Below are 23,685 nucleotides of genomic sequence, written 5' to 3' on the forward strand. Positions count from 1 at the left end.
TTTGCTGCCTCCTGGGTGGTTTGGGCCGGGCTGTGAGTGCTGGGATGTGTCTCTGGCTATGGGGAACAAGGGCCCCTCCATGGTTTGACCCGGCGGGATGTTTCCACTGTCATTCTCCTACCGTCCGCCCCGGGCAAGACCAGCTCCATAAAGCAGAGGTACCTTCATGGGCGGGGGGGGTGTTATTTACATGTCGGGAGCTGGTTTTTTGATTACCTATTGGGCTGGGTTGGGGGGGGGGGGGTGGCCAGTTACTTTTATTCACATGTTGCTGCGAGGGTCACGATGAAAATGCTGGCGTCTGTGCCCGGGCAGGCTGCAGACCCCGCCCCAGGGGCTGTAGCTCGGGGAGTTGCAAAATACAGCCTCACATGCCCTTTGCTGCTGTCCTGCCGGGGGCACTTGCCCTCCTTCCCGAAACAGCCAGGCAGTCAGGGGTTAATTCCCACCCCAGGCACAGAGAGCGGGGTGAGGATGGGGGCCTGGAAGAATGCCAGGCCCAGCTGTTGTCTGTATCATTATTGACTAGGTATGCTGTGGTAGGCATCCTAGTTCTGGGCCAGGATGCCCGTGTGCTAGGCACTGTACAAACACAACACAAAAGGATGGTCCCCGCCCCAAAGAGCTTCCAGGCTCCATTGTTCCCGAGGGCAGCGTCTGGATGGTCCAAGTACTGTGGGCGCTTTGCAGTGCCCGGTGTATTCCAAGCACCAGCTCCTTTCTTTTCTCTGCAATTAGCTTCAGCTCTCGCCCGCTGGCCCGTTCCGTGATTGGCTGGGCCGGCTCGCGGCTTGCGCGGCCTCTCTCCGGGCTGCTGGTGGACTGTGGCTTCCGACAGCCAATCGCCGATGTTTGCACTGTGTGATTGGTCAGCCGAGTCACGTGAGGCTATTCCTTCTTCCCGATTGGGTGACTCATGGGGGAATTTCAAGATGGCTGTGGTTTAGGGGCTGAGGCTCAGGAGGCTAGGTTCACTGCCTGGCTCTGCCACCGTGCCTCAGTTTCCCTATCCATGAAGTGGGCGTGATGAAGCCTCCCAGGTGTTGTGAGGGGAAGCCACGGACTCCCCGATTTGACAGCAGTCGGGGCTGGTGAAGGACCAGTACAGTCGGACGTTCTGGACATTGCTTCTCTGGTGGTACCTAGCGAGGTACCAAACCTCTCGAAGACTGAAGGGCTGTTGTTATGCTGTTGTTTCCTGTTGCTGACCCAGCTCATCCGCCCCTTGTGCTCTCCATTGGTGCCAGCAGTGGGATCCCCCCCAACCCCATGAGCAGCACCGAGCCCGAGACCCTCCTGACCCAGCAGTCTATATGGTGGCTGCCTTCCCTCCTGGGGGCAGGGGCCCCGACCAAGATGAGACCAGGCAGCGACCCTGACATGTTCCTAGAGGCTTTTGAATGACGGACAGGAGCCCGCCTCTGGCCCGGGACCAGCGGGGCTCTTCATCTGGTGCCGTTCCTGACGGGGGAAGCTCAGGCAGTCGACTGTGCCTTAGACCGTGTCAGGGCCATGGAACACGAGCCGCTGAAGGCAGCCACCTTGGATTGGCTCGGGCTTCCCGAGGACGGCTACCGATGCCAGTTCAGGGCAGAGAAGTTGGGCCCGGGCTCAGGAAGTGGTGCAGCAGCTCCGGGATCTCTGCCACCGGTGGCTGGGGCCGGCATCTTGCTCTGCCGGGGACATGGTGGAGCCGGTTGCTCTGGAGCAGATTTGCTCCATCCTGCCTGCCGGGCCAAGGAGAGGGTGCGTTGCGGCCAGCTTCAGCCTGGCCGTGCAGCTGGCGGAGAGCTGACCTGGGCGCCGAGCTCCTGGCTGGCAAAGCGGGGCCTCCGGCGTCCGTCCCAGCCGACGAGGGGAAGGGACGACTAGGATGGCGATGCAGGGGAAACGGGTGGAGGCCAGCAAGGAGTGGGGCGTTATCCCAACCCCACATACAAAGCCCCCAACTGGTGTTTCCTGTGGCCCAGGTTGCCAGGGCTCTGACCCCTGCTTCTCCGTGGTGTGTGTCTACGACGACGCCAGTGGCTGGGCCCCCTGGGTCCCTTGTCCCTGACGCAGTCAGTGGGGTCGAGGTGCAGGGGGGCTCGTGGCTTCGGCTGGACCTTTGCGCAGGAGACGGAGCTGCACATCCACTGCATCCCCAGAGGTGTCCGGCTGTGCCCCACCCCCCAGCGGCGCCATGGGCCGGGATTGCGGGGCTGGGGTCGGACCCCGACCGGGCTTCCTGCTGCACCCCTGGCCCTCTGCGCCTCCAAACCTGGCCCAGAAAGGCGAGGCAGAAATGCCGCTGGGCTGAAAAGAGGGACACGCTGCGAGAACACAAGCAACAGGGCCCTGACCTGCTCTGCAACCCAGGGGGCCTGTTCCCAGGGCCCCCCCCCAGATCGTGCCATAAACTGACTCTTTGCTGATCGCCAGCTCCACAGGTTCTAGACAGGAGCCGCACAGGACCCAGTCGTCAGCTGTTTGTATAGACGAGGGGCTTGGGTTACTGCGGCCCTATCTGGGGTGTCCCGTGTCCCCCGTCCCCCAGGAGGGACCCTGCCCAAAGTCACTGAAGAGCCGCAGACGAGGGCGCTCCGTCCCTGCGTGTGGTCCCAGGCTTGTTTGACATGAGACACCCAGCACCCCGCTGGGGGGACAGATTGCCACAACGAGTTCCTTCCTGCTGCAGCCCCAAAGAGACGCCAAACCACCAAGGCACTCACGTCTTCACCTCACAAGCCGGGGGTTAACTCCGTCCTTGGGCCCCCCAGGGCAGGGCTGGGACAGCAGACTTGGGTGGTGGGAACTGGGGTGTGTGGAGGGGGAAGGGTTGCGGGAAAGGGGTGTGGCGTGGCATCACCTGGCCTGGCCCAGCGCTTTCCAGGGCTCGGCTGGAACCCAGGCTGAGGTTTCCTGTTTGTTTGCTAAGCAATGGAGGCATCGCAGCCATGGCCTGCACAAAGCCAAGTTTCTCCTGTTGCTGTCACTTAAAACGCTCCGGGAATAAATCTTCCGGAGGAAACTGGCTGCCCGACTGCTTGGTTCCCTCTCCCCCTGCCCCCAGCACCTTTCGCTCCCAGCAGATTTCCAAGCTGGAGCCAAATTTCCCCCCATTTCTTATTTTTACCCACCCGCTATTTACATCCCCTCACCTCTCTCCTCCCCTCACCGGAGGGATCAGCTGGGACACTACACCCTTAGTCTCCCAACTCAACTTTCCCAGGCGGGGCCTGCTTCCAGGGGGAGCTGTGGTGGATCTGCCCTGGGTGGGTTCTTCTCACCCATGGCCCAGCTCTGGTGGCCCTCAGGGCTCACTTATTTGCTGAGGTTTTTTGTGAGTTTTGCCCCCCTTAATCCTGCTCTGGCCTGCTGCAGGTACCTTTTCCTTCAGCGAGGTTTAGCCAGCTGTTCTTTGGCAGCTGTAAACAGTGCCTGGATATGAAGGCAACAGAGGCTTTTAAAAAGACTTTAAATAAACCCTGCATTTGTATTTGATTCTTTCGGAGTAGCTGAAATCCCACTCTTGTATTCATTCTTGGCTGGGGGGGGGGGGGCAGCCGTACCCAGGCAGCTGTGCTGCTGACTTGTACACGCTGAGGATCTGTCCCTGTAATTAATTCATTGTTAATTAAGACTTGAGCATGGAGCAGCTAATTTGTAGCAAATCAGTTGTTCAATTCATTTCACCTTTGTTTCCCCTATTAGGGGGTTGTCTGGGAAGAGACTGTGAAAATGCTTTAATTTGTTTATTGTTTTAAATTATTCACATTTCTTCAGCAGATCATTTTGGCAGACTTGTTCCCAAATTGCCAATTGCACACGTTTGTTAATTGCATCGTGTTCGTTAATTATGCGCTAACGAATCTCAGTGCCTGGTGCTCATGTTGCATTCTTCCTTCCTGGATCTCAAAGGACTTGATTTAAAAAAAAAAAAAAAAAAAAAGGCGAGATATCGTTATCCCCATTTCATGGATGGAGGAAACTGAGTCACGCAGAGGCAAAACAAGTCGCCGAAGGCCAGGCTTTGAGTCGATAGCAGAGCCCTGGAGCTGTGTTTGTGTTTGTTTATGTAACCAAGCGCTGCAGTGTGAAATACAGATTGCAAATATGACAATTGCATACACAATTTTACCTTCCCACTGGGCTGACTGAGTGATGCGGGGCGCTAAGCTCTGAAACAAACAATCCCGAGTGATTTATGTAACCTATCACAACAGCCTGCCTGGCCCGTTACTGACCTGATTGTAATATTCACAAATGTGTATTTCCTGCTGCGTTGGTTAGTTACATAAGGGCCTCCAGTCAGCAAATGCAAACCCAGGCACGTGATTTATGAAACAAGCCAACCCAGTGGGAATTTGACAACTGAACGTCGACTTTGAAATTCCCCTTCTGAGAAAAGTCAAGATTTAAAACGGCTTGTAGGGGGGAAAGCTCAAGCGCGCCCTCTTTCCAGGCAGTGAACACACCAGCATCGTGCAGGCGGCTGAATCAAGAGTCACTTCTGAATTCAAAGGAATATTTGGGGGCTGGGAAATGTCCACTGTTTGTGGGACTCTAGTTGTCGCTTTGCTGCATGGCATGGCCACGGGGAACCTCCTGGCCACAGCAGGCCATAGACATCCTGGACTCCTGCTCCACTTGAGGTGGTGGAGGCTCTCCATTGGCTGTGTGCAATATAGGGCTTGTGTCACACAGGTGAGCAGTTCTGAGTCTATCCAGCAGAGGGCAGTAGGATTAATACAGGCGGGTCAGGCCTTCCCTCTCTCACAGGTGTGCTGTGTGGACTGAAGTTTTAATCAGCTCAACAGCGGTGACTTGTTATTTTTGCCACATGCAATACTGCAGAGGCGTAGGGGTTTCTTTAACGCGCGGAGACACGGTCCCTGCCCCGAAGCGCTCCCAGCTCATGACACCCATGTCACCAGCGGGAGTCGCAAAGAGCAGGGCTTTCGCATGCCAGGCTCCGTCAGCCGTGGACACATGGCGGGAGGGTCCCATGGACTAACTCTGATACCTTGTAAATGGCGATTGTTCCTGCAGCGCTTCCCAGCGGCAGCCGTCAGGATCGGGGCCCCCGTTGGGCTGACTGCTTCCCAGCCGCAGAGCTGGCAGCTGAGGCCGCGGAGGGACAGGGTGGCAAAACTTCCGCAGCACCCGTCGCTCCTTGCCCCCAAGCATTCAGAAATCTGGCGTGCGAGGGAGAAGACATCGGCGGGGACGCGGGGTTCCTTGTGCTGTGATGCTGTCCCCTCGGGGTCAGGCTGGGTTACCTCGTGGACGGGAGATTTGGGGCAGAGCAGTGGCGGTGATGGGGGGGAGCTGCTGTGAGTCCATTGACCAAGAGGGTCTTCCGGGGGGGGGGGGGCGCCGTGCGCTGCTGCAGGATGGGTGACTCAGAAGAGGGGGGCTGTGTCGCCCCAGTGTGGTGCTGGGGGGCACTCTACCCCCCTCCAGAGAGCACTGCCCCCCCTGGGTTTTATCCAAGAGGTGGGCTGAAAAGACCCATGGTCGAGCCCCATGCTGACCCTGCTCCTAAAATGCTCCTCCCCCACTGCAGCTTCCCCTCCTTGGGTTCGGGGGGGGGGGAGGGGTTCCTCTCCCCTTCCCAGCCCCCAAAGTTTGCTCAAGAGACTGGGTGCAGCTCACCCCCACTCCATGGGGTTTCCAGGCCAGGCTCTGGTCCCTACCTGGCAAAGAAGCCCCGTCCAGGGACCAGGAGGCTGTGGCCCCCGCCTTGGTGTGGAAAAGCTGCTGGGACAGCTTTGTACAGCGCCTAGCACAAGGAGGTGGGTCAGCCTGGTCCAGGACTGGGGTGCCTCAGGGCTACCGTAATATACACACAATAAATGGGTACCCACAAAATCCTGCCCCACCCTCCCCATAGCAGGATCCTATGGTCTCCTGCCCCTGAGGCTCCCCAGGGGAGGACTGCTGATCTGTGGGGTGGGGCTCGGGGCTGTCGCTGGAGCCGGGCTCCGTCCGTAGGGACCCCCCCCGAGTTGGGCCCCTGCCCAGCTGCGGCTGCTTCTCGGTGCCCTCCCCGCTGGGGGGACTCTAGGGGGGTGGGAGGCGGCCGGCCCGGGCGGAGCCTGGCGCTGGGGGCTCCGGCGGGGGTAGGAGCCGCCGTGTGGGGCGGGGCGGGGTGGGACGGGACGGGACGGGCGATGGGAGCGAGGAGCGGAGCCGCCGCAGCCCGGGACTGGAGCGGAGCGCTGAGCTGGGGGGCGCCGGTGAGTGGCCAGGAGGGTCCCGGGGCCGGTGGGGCTGGGGGGTGAGTTGTGGGGGCATGGGATTGCGGGGGTGGGGGGTTGGGGGTGCAGGAGCTGGGGGGTGAGTTGTGAGAAGCTGGGGTTGCAGGGAGGCGGTGGAGTTGGGAGTGAGGGGGCAGTGGGGTGAGGAGTTGGGGGGTGAGTTGTGGGGAGAGGGGGCGGTTTGGGGGGGTGTGGGGTGGGGATGAGGGGCTGGGTGGAGTGGGGTGTCTGGGGGCGTTCCTGGGGCGTGGGTGGACTGTCAGGAGAAGTGGAGGGTTGTTGGGTATGTGGGGGTGGGGGAGGCTGTGGGGGGCATGGGCTGTGTGGGGCAGGAGCTCAGCCTAGGGTTCATGCCCTGCAGGGCGGGCGGCAGCGCTCTCCTGCCCTGGTTGGGCAGCCTCCCCCTATCCCCATGGGGGAGGCCGCGTCCCCAGAACTGCTGGGAAAGTCTCTCTCCCCCTCTAGCCTCTGGCTCCGGCCAGGCCCTGCCCTGCCCGCTCTCCCTTTGGGTTAAAAGCCGCCCGGGACTGACCCCCTTGTGCGATCTGCGCCAGCCAGACGCCGCCTCCCCCAGACCCTGGCCTTCCCTTCCAGCGTGGGCAGGAGCTGGCCTGGGGCGTCTGGATCTGCGCCCGGTTTGGCAAAGCGCACCTGTGGGCACTAGGGGAGATGTCCTCTCTCTCGCCCCAGCCCCGGCCTCTCCTGTCACCTCTGCTGCCCTGTGCGAGCGCCTGCGGTGCTGCGTGAAGGACGGTTCTGGGTTAAGACATTGGACCTGGACTGCAGAGAATCTGGGCTCAGTTCCTGGCTCTGGGGCAAGTTGGTCAGGGCCGGACTGGGGTCCTTCCGTTCCCTGGGGTGGCTGCTGGATCCTACCCCGTGCTGTACCTAGGTGGAATGTAACTGGCCTGGATGGAAAGAAAGTCTGTCACCCAGTCCTCCAGAGCAGAGAGTTTAGTTGGGGAGAACATTGTCTGGAAGCGTCGTCTGGTGAGTTGGAGCCGGGAACGCCAGGCGTGGGGCTGGCGGGAGGCCCGGAGGGGGATAGGGAAAGTGTGTGTTTAGGGGGATGCGTCAAATACTCCCGAGTCTGGTTTTGGAGGAGCTGGTTTTCAGTTCCGCTTGGCTGGCGAGGAGGAGTCCTCTCCTTTCCTCTCCTGCCCTGAGAACTTGTGGTTATTGCTTTGCCTGAGCCAGTGCCGGATTTCAAGCCGACGCCAGCTGCGCTGGGAGCTGTTCATTGAGCACAACATAATACGTCTGTCTGTGCTTTGTGGCCGGAGCAGGAGGGTTGGAAGGGATCTGAAATGTGAATCTTGGATTTCGAGGGCTGGAGGGGGGACGACACCTGGGGCTTGCTCAGTGATGCCAGCTGGAAGGAGGAAAATCTCACAGTCCTTCCTCCGGCTTCATGCTTTGGTGCCAGGCAGCCACCCCTCCTCCACATGGGATCCAAGCCAGGAGCACGAGAGAGACATGCAGCGAAAGGCAGCCCATCCTCCCCTGGTGTGTTTTGATGATCTGGGGAGCGTGTTTTGGTGTGACGGTGGAGCCATAGGCGTCAACTTGAAATTGCGAGTGGTTTGTTATTGCAGGGCCTGCGAGCTGATCTCATCTGACTTTCTCCTGTGTGGACAAGCGTCTCCAGCGGGTTGTCATTCCTTTCTGAAGGCTGGCTGCGTTCCCCTTTTAATTTCTCCTGTGTGTGTCTCTTTCTTCCCCCCTCCGTCTCCCTTCCCTCAAGCCGGGTCAGGTCACTGATGCATGCAGAAGGGCACCCTGGGCAACTCGGCCAGCTTTTGGCTTCTGTGGTGCTGCCTGGAGGAAACTTCTCCCTGCCTTGCTCCCAGCACCATAAATTTCACTAGGGAAAAACGACACCCACTGTTTGGCGGCTCTTACAATAATTGCTTGTGTTGTAACTTCGACTCCACATCTGGCGGCATGGGTGGGGAATTCAGACTGGAAGCAGCAGGATGTGTAGTGAGGATCGGTGCTGTGTGGGGGAGCTGTCCTCTGAGCGAGCACATCCGCTGTTTGGAAAACCTGAAGGTAGAAAATAACAGTGTGGGCGTATGTGTGTGCATTACTCCTTATACTTGGATTGTGGATCCTTCTGGTATTAGCAGGGTTGTAAATGTTTACCAGGCACCTCTGAGCCTAAGGAATAAACCCAGTCGCGCTAGGCAGAGAAGAAAAACCAGAGAGAAGAGGTTTCCCAAGCAGTTTCAGACTGAAATTGACATGATTCTTGTCAGTTTCCATTCTGCTCTGGGTTTCTGGAAAGCTGGTGTGATACTGACCAGAATCTTGTCAGTTTCACACTGCTGCTGCTTCAGAAACTTCTGAGCAGCTGCAGAGGAGAGCTGTCTGTCAGCAGACCCTGGCTTCATCAGGATGCTTGGAAGGCTTTTATCTGCAGCCCTATGGGCTAGAAACTCACCGAAATGTTTTAAATTCACACAGCACATGTTCAGTGGATTAAAAACTGGCTAACTGAGAGGTCTCAAAATGTAACAGGGAGTCCTCATTGACTGGGTCTGTTTCCAGTGAGGTCCTGCAGGGATGACTTCTTGCTCCTGCATTATTTAACATCTTTATCAGTGACTTGGGAGAAACGTAAAATCATCACTGATAAAGTTTGCAGATGGCACAAAGCTTGGGGGAGTGGTAAACAACAAAGGGGACAGGTCGCTGATTCAGAACGATCTGGATCTTTTGGTAAACCGGGTGCAAGGAAACAATTGCCACTAAATATAAATGTGTGCCTCTGGGGACAAAGAATGCCGGCCGTACTTATAGGAGAGGGGATTCCATCCTGGGAAGCAGTGACTTGGGAAAAGATTTGGGGGCTGTGGTGGATAATCAGCTGAACGGGTGCTCCCATGTGACACTGTGGACAAAAGAGCGAATTCGATCCTGGGATGCATAAGCAGGGGAAGGTCAGAGTAGGCCTCGGGAGGTGAGTTTACCTCTGTATTTGGCAGGGATGTGACCTGCTGGTCCAGTTCTGGTGCCCACAATTCAAGGAGGATGGTGATAAATTGAAGAGGGGTCAGAGAAGAGCTCCGGCCAAGGAGAATGGTTGAAGGATTAGAAAACCTGCCTTATAACGACTGGCTCAAGGAGCCCCATCAATTTAGTTTAGCGAAGAGAAGGTTAAGGAATGACTTGATCACAGCCTACATAAAGTACCTACATGGGGAAGAAATCTAATATGGCTCTTCCGTCTAGCAGAGAAAGGTATAAAACAATCCAGTGGCTGGACGTTGAAGCTAGACTGGAATAAGACATGCTTTGAATGGTGGGAAGGATGAACCACTGGGACGATGTACCAAGGGTACCATGGTTCCTCCCTCACTGACAGTTTTTAAATCAAGACTGGATGTTTTTTAGAAGATCTGCTGTAGGAGTGATTTGGGGCAGTTCTCTGGCCTGGGCTGTACCGGTCAGACTAGAATCTATGAAATTCTACAGACATCCACGGCGTTTTCCCCTGGGATGCCCCCTTACAACCCCCCCCAGTCTCACTTAGAAGATGTTTTGTGACACTGGTGTGCTTCTGTCACCGAGGAAAGATGGAAAATATAATCACCCTTCACCATCTCACGACCCCATTAGGCTGTTGCTTCAGGGGAGGATATCTGCTGTGATTCAGGGAGGGGGACTTACTGCCGGCAAGTTGCAAAACAGCATTTCTGCAGAGGCCAATAAGGGGCGGTGACAGACGCTCCAGTGAAACTAGATGACCTTCTAATCCATTTACCCACATGCTCGCAGTTCCCGCTTCAAGGCAAAGGAAGCAACAATGAAGGCAGGGCAATGAAAGTTAATCTGTGTGCAGTGCATTTATAGGGAGTGAGAAAAAAGGAAGATCTGGACAGCCGTGGATCTGGCTTCCTCTCCCGGGTGTCTGCGGATTGCTGCTCTGCTGTGCATCCTTACGGTACAACTTGATGCGATCTGGGATCCTGTTGGATCTCTCAGGCTAAGCAGGGGTCGGTCTGGTCGGTGCTTGGATGGCAGCCCACCAAACAAACCCGAGGTCTGCTGGACGTGAAGTTGCTTATTTCATAGGAGGTGCTCTCCTAGTCTCCTCTCTCTCTCTGAGTTTGTAACCAACCAATCTCCCCCCTGGAGAGATCATCTTTCAAAAGAAATGCAATTCCAGGGACCCAACTCCTTGTAGATCCCATTAAAGATCTTGTGTCACTTTTCCCAAGGGTGATTATAGATAGTCTTTATAACCTAAAGTCCCCCATGTCATTTCAGCTGGACGTGGCATACTTTTTCTCTACCTCAACTAAACTGTTCTCTAGTGTTGCTGTGTGACATTAAACAGCCCAGAGGTGGCTGCATTTCAGTGGCAGGTGCAATAATTCCTGCCTATCTTGTTCCTGCATAGTGATCTGTAACGCTTTGGGATGTCACAGGCTGTGGTGTTCGAGAAAGATGAGGCCAAAGGCCACTGGGTGTACTTGTGAAGTGCTCTGCATGTCCGGTCCCCCCACGTGACAGCTGCAGGGACTCTTTCAGGCAGTGGCAAAGCGCAGATGGCCCCACTGACAACTTCTCAGGAGCCAGAGGGTGACTCTTAAGCTCCATAAAACTGCCCAAGTCACAGCCACCCTCTGCATTAACTCAAGTATTGTTCTTTGTATTGTGGTGGGGTCTGGGAATGCTGGTCAGGGAGCAGGCCCCCGCAGCGCTAGGTGCTGTACAAATAGAATAAAAATCTCAGACAGGAGGTGAGGTCCCGGCTCTTGATCCAAGGAGAGACTGGTCAGATGATGATGGAGAAGGGCACGCAGGATTTTCCAGCCTGTGGCGCGTCCATGAGAAAGAGGTGGGCAGCCATTGGCCATGCAGTGGAACTCCACGGGCTGCGTCAGCTCCCGCAGGCTGCCCCTGGCAGAGCAAAGCAAACCTTGACTCTGGCACGTTGGTTTCTAACTTACCTGCGCCCAATCGGTGCCCGGACCTAGCATGACGGCCAAGGAAGTGATCGCTTTCCCCTGAGGAAGGAGGGCTCCCTTCATGTCTCTCTCCGAGGCTGGGGAGTGGATTGGTGAGCACACATGGGGCAGGAATTGGAAGCGTTTCCAAGGGAATCAGCTTGAAATATTTACACTTTCTGGTGGAAAAATCAGCTTTCCCCAGTCAAAGGCACTGCCCAATAGGTATCCCACGGGTCCCTCAAAGGCCAGCAGGGAGCGGCCTCTTCTGTGTAAATGTATCCGGTATCCAGTTCTCTGTGAACAGGATTCATGCTTGTGATTTAGCCTCAGTAGGATGAAACGGTCCCTTCTGCTCATGCCCGTGTGTCTCCCACCCTGCTAGGATCCATGGAGACACTGTGATTGGGTTAATTAACCTGGCCCAAGCGTATTTCTCTAAGTCTGCGTCTACACCGCTGCGCTGCTGTGAGGTCTCCCGTGTAGCCGCTCTATGCCGACGGGGGAGAGCTCTCCCGCCAGCATAATCAAACCACTCCCAACCAGCGGCGGTAGCTAGGTAGCGCTGTCCACACCCACGCTTTCGTTGGTGAAACTTGTCGGTCAGATGGGTTGGGGTTTTTTTTCCCCCCACACAAAAGTTTTACCGACAAAAGTGCTAGTGTAGACAAAGCCTAGGAGGTTGTCACGTGGAGTGGGGGCGCCCCGGCGCTTTATTTCTACTCCGCTGTTAGCATCTCCATTCATCTTCTCATTGTAACGGTTCTGATACGCTGTGGTGGGGACCTACCGCCCATAATTTGCCATGTGTCCTGTGGGAAGGCGTGTCTCTGTGTGGGCGGAACCGCTCTGTTGAAGGGGTGGGGCTTTTTCAGAGGGCGGAGCCTGGCTCTTGAAAGCGAGGCTCAGCCAGCCGGGCAATGGAAAACCCTCGAAGTTGATCAGCTCAGTTTTTTGGGGGGAAGGGGGGGTTCTCCTGAATTTAACCAGCGGCTCTGCAGGCGTATCCAGAACTCCTGGGGAGCCAGGTGATCTAGACGTGGTGAGGCTGAGATCACCACCGCAAGGGCTTGACTGTGGGTGTGATGGAGGGGAAGTGGCTCCCTGGAAGAGGTGGCTGTGGAGGGAAGAGACTTGAATGAACGACTGGCCGATGTCTCTGTAAGGCTGCTCAGGCCGGTGTTGGATCCACCTGGCACATGGAGAAGCGTTTTGCCCCCACGTGCTTGGCATGCTGGGCATGGTGCACGTGAGTGAGAGGAAACGCATATACGGGAGGTTGAGGCATAACCTCAGAGAGACTTTGCACTCTGCTTCTTGTTAAATGGATTGGAGTTAATTGGTTCCTGCTGCTTTGAATGTGCTGGGGGGCACGTCTGCCTCCTGGCCGCCAGCAGAGCCCGGCCTGCCCACCGTGGGGGTGGGGATGGGTGGGGGGGGGGTGGGGGGGGGGGGAGAGGAGACACAGCCCCAGTGGAAGTAAGGAAAACATTTCTGGTGGGAAGGGGCGTGGGAGGCCCGGCGGGGTTAAGTGCAGAAGCGGCTCCCCCTGGATCCGTGGATTCCAGTCACACACAAAATGAGTGTGCTGGTTCTCAGACGCAGCAGCTTGGTGCGTGTCATAGTGCTGCCCCCTGCCATGCCCTCGGCCCCCGGAGACTTGGCGGATGGCCAGCAACACGTGCTCCCGAGAGAGATGCAGCCTGGGAAATCGACCCCTCTGTCCCATGTGGGAAGGAAAGGGGAGTTTCCCAGCACAGCCTGCCCCCTCGGGTCCCCAGCTTGTGTCTGTTCGAGGGAAGAGGAATGGGAGCGGGGGGTGGCCTTTGCAGCTGGTTGCTTTGCGCTCTGAACAGAAGCCGCATCCGGCCGTGGCCAGCGGGAATTCTTCACTGCCGAGCCATGGGCTCCCCAGGCAAACCCCAGCAAAACGCGGTCAGATGGGAGGGGATTCAGAGGGTCTGGGGAGTTGTCTGGGCCAGAGCAACTCGAGATCGGTAGCCTGCCAGGACCACGTGTCTTCCTCCATCCATAAGGAGAAGGGGGATGTGGGGCATGACGGGACAGGGGGGCTGTGCTGGGGATTTGGCGGTGGTGAGTTTGTTTCCGCTGGCATTGGGTGTATTGATTTGGCCCTGGGGTGACTGGCGGGTCAGTCTCATTTCTGGGTGTATTTCTGACTATCCTGGGTGCTGGGCGCTGGGCGCTGGGCACAGGGACCAGCTTGGCTCCACCCCAGAGCCTGAGGTGTTGGAGGAGAGCTCCAGGGGCCCTGTCGGATGGGGTTTGAAGCGGTTCCCAGAGCCGGGCAGGGAGTTCCACGCGAACTCGTTAGGATGGATGGAAATCTGGTCCTTGAGCGTTTGCCGCCCCGGCGCTGCACTGTGGTTCTCCGGCACGAGAGCCGGAAGGGCTGGGGGTGTGAAAGGGAGACGGGCCCCGCCGTGCGAAAGGGGGGGACAAAATAGCCCGAACTGGGCAGCACAAGTGCCGCTGTTTGAAGCCTTGAGTCGGCCTGGAACAGCCCGTTGCAGTGCCCCGGGTGCTGCCCAAACAGCTGGGGATTTCATCCTCCTCCTGCATTGCTTGCACCCGGACCCTGGGAGGGGCTGGGGGGGGGGGCAGGTAGGGAAGTGTCTGCCAGCCCCACGCCTCAAATCCCGCCTCTCCCCCTACCCGCTAGAACTGCCCTGGCTTTGCCCGGAGAGGGCCTCCAGCTGTGGCGTGTGGGGGAGGACCCGTCCCCGAGACAGGGGTTGAACTGTCTCTGGTCGCCCCGGGCAGGCACCCTGGCTCCGTGAGGAGCTGTGAGCATGGCCCCCGAGGCTGGCTCCCCCCTGGCTGTGCTGAGGGCAGAGCTGCAGCGTCCCAGCTCTGAACGGGGACGGCCCCCTGTGTCCAACCCGCTGCAGGTTCACAACACCCGGGGGGGGGCAGGCTGGGAGGCATGCCCACCTGAGCCACGCTGAAATCCTGGGGTGTTGATTGCAAAGCGCCAGGCTGCCAGCGCCCACCCTCAGCCCCAGGTCCCAGCCGGAGGCCGCGTGTGTGCCCGGCCGATGCCCGCTGCCTGTCCCTTTAAGTCGAGTTTGTTTTTCTCCCAGTCTGGCAGCTACGTTCGTGTCGGACCAGCCCCGCGCGTGCGGCGGCTCCGGGTTTCCAGCCGTGGCAGGAACTGGACGGGCTGCTTGCCCGGCCTTGGCTGGCAGGTACGGGATTGCTGGCAAAGCACCTTCCTTTGCCCCGGGCGCCTTCGACCGAGGGCAGGGCAGCACCCAGTGGGCGCTGGGAGCTCAGGCGAAGAAGCGAGCCACGCGCCAGCAGGGCTTTTTGGAAGGCTGCATCTTCGGAGTCTCTTGGTGGCTGATTCGGGGGGGCTGGGTGGGAGCCTGCCCGTGACTTGTACTAAAAATAACCATGGCAAAATCTTAACCTTCCTCCTGACACACCCCTGAGAGCTGGCAGCCCCGCGTTTCGTCTCTGTTTAGAGGCGAGTGACTTTCCAGAAGGCCCTTCCCCGCACCGCGGCGCTGCTTGAGTTGCCCTGCTCACAGGGGAATGTTTCAAACCAAACCCCAAGAAAATTCCCCGCTTTAAAGTGGAGTTAAAAACGAAGTCTTCGGGCGTGTGTCAGGCAAGGAAAATAAACAGGGTCAGGAGCTCTGGGCAGCAATTCCTCTTGGAAAAACGTTGGAGGATGAAATCTTCCAGTCCTTAATCAGGTAAAACCTCTGATGCCGGCAGCGCCTGCGTTCACAGATCTCACACCTCCCTCTTCTCTGCGTGTAACCTTGGCTCGGAGCAGGGCTTGGCCGTATTTCTCCTGTGTTCTCTCTTCAACGCCCCCCCGCTCCCCACGGAGGGATTCCTGTCTGCAGGCTCATCGAACGACTTCCGTAATCGAATCACCAGCCCATTCGGGGATTCGGCTCTGTTCTGGTTCCCGGGGCCAGCCGGCGTGTCTGGGCCCAGCCCACGCGGGGTTAACGCTGTCGGGGGGAGGGTGGCGGGGGGCTGGAGGAATTCTGTGAGGATGGATGAGGGGCGCTGCCCCCCCTTGGACGGTGCCACAGCAGCTTTGGGAGCCAAGCCGCTTGGGCTAGCGGGGGCTGCGGGTCCGGATTGAGGGGCGCGGGGCGGGAGAAGTGTTCACGGGACGTGCCCCTGGCGCCCCCTCTCTCTGCCCGGGATCTTCCCGAGAGGCTGTTTCCTTTCCCGGGTTCCAGCCCGGCTCAGCCCTGCTCTGCCCCTGCTGGGGCGGGGCTCGGCCCTTGGTGTAGAGTGTCCCAAAGGACGAGTTGCGTCCTGCCAGGCGCCCCTGGGGCTGGGGGAGTTGCCTGGACCCTCCAGCCCCTGCTGTGTTGTAGGACCAGGCATCTTCAGGGCAGATTCTCAGCCCCCAGGTGGGGCGGCCGGGCAGGGCCAGTCCAGACGGGGGGATCACAGGGTGGATGAGCCTCTGCCGCACCGAGGTGGGGGGGTCTGTGTTAGTCCAGAAGCCGGGGCTTCCTCCTGGGACAGGGCCACCTCTGAGCAGGGGCCGGGAGGTGAGGCACACGAGGGGACCCTGGCAGGGTGGGATGGAGTGCTGGGGGGGGGGCCCTGGCAGGGTGGGGAGATGCTGGGGACTGGGACCCTCAATCCTGACCCGCAGCCACTTGCTAGCCTACGCCTGGACTCTCCCCCCAGTTCTGCCGGTAACCCTCACTCCCGACCCGCAGAGGGCAGGTCTGGCCGGGCCGTTGGTCTGGGACAGTTGTCCTGGCTCAGAGCTCTGGAGAGCTGCTTTTTAGACTGAAATAAATACCTTTGTCTGGGCTCCCCCCGCCCGCTGCTGATTTCTGGGAATGGTCCCTTGCCCGCACGCCTCTTGCCCACCCTGCCAGGTATGGGGCTGGGGCTCTGGCAGCGATAACAACATCATCAATCGTGTCCCTGTGCTGGGCATCACACCAGGGATGGGGCTGGCATCCTTCTGCTCCAAAAGCCCATTCAAACTAATGAAGAATCCCCCTGAGGGGCTAGCGGTACAGGGCCTATGACACAGTGAATCAGTTCTCATTCCATCCAGAAGAGGGCAGCGTAGCTCAGGCACCCCAGCCAGCTGATTCCTGCCAGAAATGGTCCAGATCTGCTGATCTGCCCCGTGCGCAGCGAGGCACCTCTGATTAGGAGGGTGTCGGAGAAGGGAGTGTTGGGGTGGGGGGAGGGACTGGCGTTGGGAGATAAATGGGGAATTTGCTGATTTGGGGCCTGCCTGGTTTCTCAGACTGTCCCGTGCTGGGGGCAGCCATTGGCGCCGTTGGTCCTTTTGCAGAGCGTGGGCAGGGAATGCTGCGGGAGTCGCCTCTTGTTGGCTGTGACGAACTACAGACTAAACAGAGCGAGGGGAGAAAGAATAACTTTTCTCTTGGCCTTTAGTGCCTCGCTCGGCAATTTCTGAAGCTGACAAGGAGCGTTTGCCTTTGTCCTCAGAGCTGCCTGGGCTTGACTTGAAATCGATGTGGGACGTAGACACGGCCTCAGAGACGCGTTCTGTTGATTTCAGTGCGGCTGGGTCTGGATTCCCCCTTCCTGGGCTTTAAAGATCCCAACCCACGTATCTGGTTCCAGGGAGGATGGAGCTAGGCTGTTCTCGGTGGTGGCAGATGACAGAACTGGGAGCAATGGTCTCAAGTTGCAGTGGGGGGGGTCTAGGTTAGACATTAGGAAAACTTTTTTCCCCTAGGAGGGTGGTGAAGCCCTGGAATGGGTTACCTAGGGAGGTGGGGGAATCTCCATCCTTAGAGGTTTTTAAGGCCCGGCTTGACAAAGTCCTGGCTGGGATGATTGAGTTGGGGTTGGTCCTGCTTTGAGCAGGGGTTGGACTAGATGCCCCGTGAGGTCCCTTCCAACCCCCATCTTCTGTGAGTCTGTCGTCAGTTTCACAGGGATCCCATCTAGTCATTTCCTCTGTCCCCACAGATCTGTTGGGGGGTGGTGAGGGCTGAGTGCTCTGGTTATCTTCCTCAGTCCCCAGGAAGAGATTTGTGGAGCTCGAAGGCTCCTCTTTTTCACCACCAGCAGTTGGTCCAATAAAAGAAATGACCTCACCTGCCCTGCCTCTGCAGGAGCCTAGATGGGACCGGGCTTCTTAAAAAATGGTGATTGCAAAATCACTGAACGTGGGCCCTGGGGGCTGGGAGGCCTGAGCGGACTTTCAGTTCTCTCTCTGAAACCACCTAGATCAGGCACCGTCCTCTGGGGGGCTGCTGTGAGGGGGCTGCCGTGGGGGACCCGCCGTGATGAGCTGGCACCTTCAGGCCCTGATTTAGCAAAGTGCTTAAGCCACAGCCTAATTTTAAGCACGTGGTGATGATTTACCCTTTTGTATTGTGGTGGGGCCCAAGGTCACAGCCGCCTTGGCCCTGTCGCGCTAGGTGCTGTACAAACACAGAGCAAAGGACAGCCCCTGACCCAAAGAAAGCTAGCCCCTTTGGAGCCAGTGGGGGACCTCCTCACCTGCATCAAGAAGGTGAGGTCTCGCTGCTGTCGTTAACCGCCCCTCTCTGTGTGACTCTAAGAGCTGGGCCCTTCACCCTCCCTTTGCTTTCCCGGTTCTGCGGGCAACGCTGCCCTTGCGTTACCCAGGCTTTCTGTGGCGAATTGCCTTGGTGGCTAGACAGAAAGCACCGTGGAGGGGGCAGGCCTGCGTCCGGGAGCCCTGCAGCACTCCCGCCCACCCGCGAGGGAGGGCAGGCTGCCAGCGGTTGGGCGTATGTCAGGGCGCTGCTGCTGTTTGGTTGGGGACTTTCTTTTACGGCAAAGCTGGGATCACGAGGACACCGGCAGCAGGTAGGCGGGAGGGGGTGGAATCCTCACCGTGGGACTCGCATCTTTTGGAGGATTTTGCTGTTGGCGTTTCAAAGAGAAATGGCCTCCCGCCCCCTGCAGATTGTTCTAGCCGGAGCCCTTGTCTGAGGCCGTCCCCTGCTCAGGGCCCGAGCCCCCTGGCCATGATGTCTCTAAGGGGCTTTCTGAGCAGTCAGGCCCAGATCCTGGAATAAGTTTGGTGTGACATTGACCCCCTGCTCTGTGCTCTGTGCTGGTCTCTGGACGTGAGACAGGCAAGACGGCTGAGGTAGTATCTGCTATTGGACCAACTGCTGTTGGTGGAAGGAAGACGCTTCCGAGCGTGGAGAATTTCTTTGGGTCTGGGGAAGGAAGCAGCGTGTCTGAGCTAAATATGAGCTGGGAGGGATGGCTCAGCAGGAGAAGTAACAGTGTGTTGGGGGTGGGCACTGGAAATGAAGCGGGCAAGTAGCAGGCAACCTGGTGTGTTGCAAATGGTTGTCATGAGCCGTGAATCCAGCGTCCCTGGGGAGTCCGGGGCATTTTGGTGTCTAGCAGAGTTTGCGGATTTAAGTTCCCAGACTTGTCTTTTGAAGGTGCTGTGCAGGTTTCCTCTGAAGACGAGGCCCAAGAGATCAGATTTGGAGCGATCGCTTGGTGAAAACCGTTCGCTCGCAGGTGATGTGCTGGTTTTGTGGTTTATCGTTTTCCTGTGTGAATTTGTTCGAGAGTGTGGCGGTTGTCTGGTTTCACACACGTAGTTGTTGATTGGGAATCTGATGCACTGGAGGAGGTACACTACATGTTGTGAGAGGCGTGTGTGGGACCCATGGAGCTGGAAAGGTGTGTGGTGGGGTGTTGATCATTGCAGCAGTGGAAATACCTCTGCAGGTTTTGCATCTGTTGGTCTGGTGCTGCTTTGAGTTGGTGGGGCCTGGTCTGTGGGGAACTTGCTTCTGATGACGAGGCTAGGGGGGGGGTGTTGTTTGAAGGCCAGAAAAGGGGGTTCAGGAAAGATTTATTTCAGGATGGGATCCCCATCAAATATGGGCTGGAATTGTTTAATGGTACCCGTGTGGGTTCCAGTGTGGGCAGTAGGTGACAACTATGGGTGTGTGGTCAGTGATTCCCCCCCATTGAAGGAGGTTCTCCCAGGGTATTTGGTGCCTGTTCCATGACATGATCTACTTCTCTGGTGGAGCGTCCTTGTTCAATGAAGGCAGTTTTCAGCGTGTTAAGGTGTATATCCCACCTTCCTCCTTGGAGCATATTCTGTGGTATCTGAGTGCCCGGCTGTAGGTAACAGATTTCTTAGAGCCATAGAACCATTGGGTTAGAAGGGGCCGCAAGGGTCGTCTAGTCTAACCCCCTGCCAAGATGCAGGATGTGTTGTGTCTAAACCATCCAAGGCAGACGGCTATCCAGCCTCCTTTGAAAACCTTCAGCGAAGGAGTTTCCATGACCTCCCTAGGCCGTCTGTTCCACTGTCCTGTGTTCTTACAGTTAGGAAGTTTTCCCTGAGATTTAATCTAAACCTGCTCTGCTGTAGGCTGAACCCACTGCCTCTTGTCCTGCCCTCTGCGGCAAGAGAAAACAACTTTTCTCCATCCTTTTTATGGCAGCCTTTCAGTTCTTTGAAGACCGCTATTATGTCCCTCCTTAATCTCCTCTTTTCCCTAATAAACATCCCCAGTTCCTTCAACCTTTGCTCATACGCCTTGCCTTCTGTCCAACGCCTTGCGTTCATCTTTGTCGCTTGCCTCTGGATCCTTCCCAGCTTTTCTACATACTTTCTATACTTTGGTGACCAAAACTGGACGCAATGCCCCAGCTGAGGGCTCACCAGCACCGAGTACAGCGGTACCGTCACCTCCCGTGACTCGCATGCTACGCCTCTGTTAATGCAACCCAAAATTGCATTTGCTTTTTTTTTGCAACAGCATCGCACTGCTGACTTGTGTTGCGGTTGTGATCCACCACAACCCCCAGATCCTTCTCAGCAGGGCTGCTGCCAAGCCAGTTATCCCCCGTTCTCTATTCGTGCCTTAGGTTTTTCTTCCCTAGGTGAAGCCCCTTCCATCTGTCTTTGCTGAGTTTCACTTTGTTGTGCATAGTGTGTCTGGGGTTTGATGGGTGGGGGCTGGTGGTTGAAGTTGTGGTGGAAATCTAGGAGAGAGTTTACGTCATCTGTCCAGAGGATGAAAATATCATCAATGTATCTCCAGGGTATCATTGATTTCATGGGGCATTTGTCCAGAAATTCTTCCGCCAGGTGGCCCCTGAGGAGGTTGGCACTTGGGGAGCCCGCCTTGTACCCATGGCTGCTCCCGTGGTGTGGACAAAGTGTTTTGCTCTTACATGTGAAGCTGTCGTGGCTGAGGATGAAGGGGCTGCGTTTGGCGGCGTGTTTGGCGTGGATTTCTGAGTGTCGTGCAAGATCTTGTAGGTGCTGGAGACAGCCAGCGATGCAGTCCTGGTGAGGGGGGTTGGTGTGTAGGAAGATGACACCCGTGGTGGCAAGGAGGGTGGTTCTGGGCAAGGTTGTTAAGGTGGAGTTTCTGGAGGAAGTCGGTCGTGTCCTGGAGGAAGCTGTCCTTTGTGCGATGGGTGCTTTGAGGACGATTTCCGTGAGTCCTGATAGTTCTTCAGTAAGAGGGCCGTGGGCAGCTATGATCAGTCTGCCGGGGTTCCCTTGTTTGTGTATCTTGGGAAGCACGTAGAAGGTCCCTGGGGGAGGACGGGGCTCGTGGGGGATGAGGTTGTAGAAGTGTTTCTTGGAATTGTTTTGGGGAAGGTTTGACAGTGTCTTTAAACTCCTGGGTGAACTGCGGTGTGGGGTCTTTGAGTTCTTCATTGTGGGTGGTGTCCAAGAGGTGTCAGTTGGCCCCGCTGACGTAGTCATCATGAAGAAGGACAACAAAGGCGCCCCCTTTGTCCGCTGGTTTGATCACTACCTGGCGCTCAGATTTCAGGGAGGAGATAGCTGTCCTCTCGGCAGTAGAGAGAGAGGCTGTGTCTACACTGCACGCTTTTGCCGATGCAAGTTAGGTCGGCACGAAGCTGCTGCGGTTAGTCTATCATTTGTGCTCCCTGCGTCGGCGCTGCAGGTACTTACCGGGAGTGCTTGTGCCATTGCACGGTGTGGTGCACCATGGGTAGGTAGTGCAACGTACCATCATCCAGCCCACTGTATCTTGGGAAGTTTTGGCAATGCACGATAGGGAAGAAAGGAATTGCGCAGAGGTGAATGGGAGCAAGAGGACAACTTCCCTGCATGCAATTTTCTCCATCCCATAATTTTTGCGCCTTTCTAAAAAAATCCCATGAGCCCGCTCGGCCTGCCTCGCTCTCTGCCATCGCTGGCAGAGCCTGCACAGTCTGCATTGTTGTCGTAAGGGTTGCAAACACAGGGCACAGGGTCTTCTGGTATTTGCAGAGCCGCCAGAAGAACCGAATCAGTGGGGAACACGATGATTTCGTGGAGGACAGATTGCTGTGGGACAGAGTGAGAACCAATTCAAGGCTGTTGATGGTGTTCACAGATAAGCTGCATATGGTGGAGCCCCACTTCTGGGCCTGAGAAATGAGCACTGGCTGCTGGGATTGCATTGCAATGTAGGCTTGGGATGACTAGCAGTGGCTGCAGAATTTCCCAATGTGGAAGGCCACGTTTCTGGATCAGTGTCCCAAGCTCACTTCGGCCCTCCAGCCCAGAGACACCAGGATGAGAGCTGTACTGACAGCGGGTGAGCGAGGGGCAATCGCACTGTGGAAATGTGCCAGGCCGGGTTGCTACTGGCCAGTGGGAAAATATTTTGGAGTTGGAAAATCCACTGTTGTCAGCAAGTGTGCAGGACATCATGGATGGCTTTGTAGCAGTGGGGTTCCTGAACTGCGCTGGGGCGACAGACAGTACGCACATCCCTATTTTGGCACCAGCCCACCTTGCCACAGAGTACATCAGCAGGGCTGCTTTTCCATGGGTAAGCAGGTGCTGGTGGATCACTGAGGACGGTTCCCTGAGATGAACATTGGCTAGTCAGGGAAGGTGCGTGACGCTTGCATCTTTAAGAACACAGGACTGTTCAGAAATCTACAAGCAGGGACCTTCTCTTCCGACCGGCGGATTACCATTGGCAATGCTGAAATGCCAATAGTGATCCTTGGGGACCTAACCTACCCCTTTGTCCCCGGCTCATGAAGCCGTACACTGGCCACCTCAACAGCACCAAGGGAAGATTCAGCTACTGGCTCAGCAGGTGCAGAATGACAATTAAATGTGCTTTTGGTAGAGTAAAGGGACGCTGACGTTGTTTACTCACAAGATTGGATCTCAGTGAAAAAAAATCCCAATGGTTGTAGCTGCCTGAGGCGTCCTGTATAGTATCTGTGAAGCAAAGAGGGAAAACTTGCCACTGGGGTGTAGGACAGAGATGGAGTGGCTGTCGGCTGAGTTTGAACAGCCAGACACGGGGCTATTAGAAAAGCTCGACCCAGAGTGATACGGCTCAGGTAGGCTTTGAAAGAGCACTTTAACAGTGAGCATGGTAAGGCGTTGTGGTGCTCTCTGCTCTACCTGGCCCTGCTGTTTTGGGGCCCGTTAGAAATTGTGTGGTGCTTAGTGTACATGGATGAATATAACACTGTCAATGCACTGATTAATTTTGCTGCACATTTATGATGGTTACACTGCCTGTCACTGATCCCATGAGTTGTCACTCTGTACAGGAACAAGTAAGTGGGTGCTTTCATAGCCGCTAGCCACCATGCAGCATATATGGGGAATGAATAAAGATGAATTATTTCCCAAACAATAGAATTTTACTAACAAAAACACAGAAAAAAAAGATTCTGTGCAGGTTAAAAGTAAATACACAAAACCTTAATAAATGTATGGATCAGAGCTGAACAAGGGGAAGGAACATTCATGTCCATTTTAGCTACACATACAGCAACCATGGCTCTCCCAGGACGGTGGTTGTCCTGATTTTTCCCAGGGTGGAGTGGTCGGGGTAGGGGTAGGCGTGCAGGCCCTGGGGCCATGTGAAAAGTTGGGGGATGTAGGGAGGTCCCGATATTGAGTTCTCCATGGACCGCAAAGGGAGGTGAGCCTCTGATTTTTGAACCTGGAGGTCCCAAGAGTTTGCAACATCTGCGTTTGCTGGCGGAGAAGCCTCATTATGTCCTGGTGCATTTCCCTCTCCTTGTCCTGCAGGGACTCCTGGCCCTTTTCTTCTGTCTGCTCATTCTTCTCCAGGCTGTCTGCAACATTTACCCTCTGGGCCCTTTGCTCATGGTCTGAGACAGCACTTGCTTGTAGGATTTCACTGAACGTGTCATCTCGAGTCCTCTTCTTTCTGCTCCTGTCAGGCTCAGGTGTTTCACGGGTGTGGAGAGGGAACCCTTCAAGGCCTCAATGGCAGCAGCTACAGCTAAAACACACAGAGGTACCATTGTCACCATAGTCACAATGGAAAGCGAAAGTTAGGATTTAGAACGGTTTTCCCTTGCTCCCCTAAAGTTTTAAACCAGACTTGTTTATTGATACTTCTGCTTCAGAGGGTTTGTGCACGGCACAATCACGGTACCAGCCGCGGTGAGTATGGTCCACCCGAGGCCAGAGAAATGAGGAGAGAATTGCTCAGTTGCAAGAAACT

The 23,685-nt window shown here is 56.5% G+C and overlaps 1 protein-coding gene across 1 annotated transcript in view; it reads left to right on the forward strand.

Annotated features, from left to right (window-relative positions):
- Nucleotides 1-6,144: 6,144 nt before the first annotated feature.
- LZTS2 (leucine zipper tumor suppressor 2) overlaps nt 6,145-23,685 on the forward strand; it is a 34,370-nt gene continuing 16,829 nt past the window's right edge. Inside the window, exon 1 of the mRNA XM_067536999.1 lies at nt 6,145-6,221. The gene's annotated coding sequence lies outside the window, so the exon portion shown is untranslated. The remainder of the gene's footprint in view (nt 6,222-23,685) is intronic.

This window comes from Emydura macquarii, unplaced genomic scaffold (genome assembly GCF_026122565.2).
Source record: "Emydura macquarii macquarii isolate MOO-44397 ecotype Brisbane River unplaced genomic scaffold, CSIRO-AGI_Emac_v2 contig_3692, whole genome shotgun sequence".
Classification (NCBI taxonomy): Eukaryota; Metazoa; Chordata; order Testudines; family Chelidae; genus Emydura; species Emydura macquarii.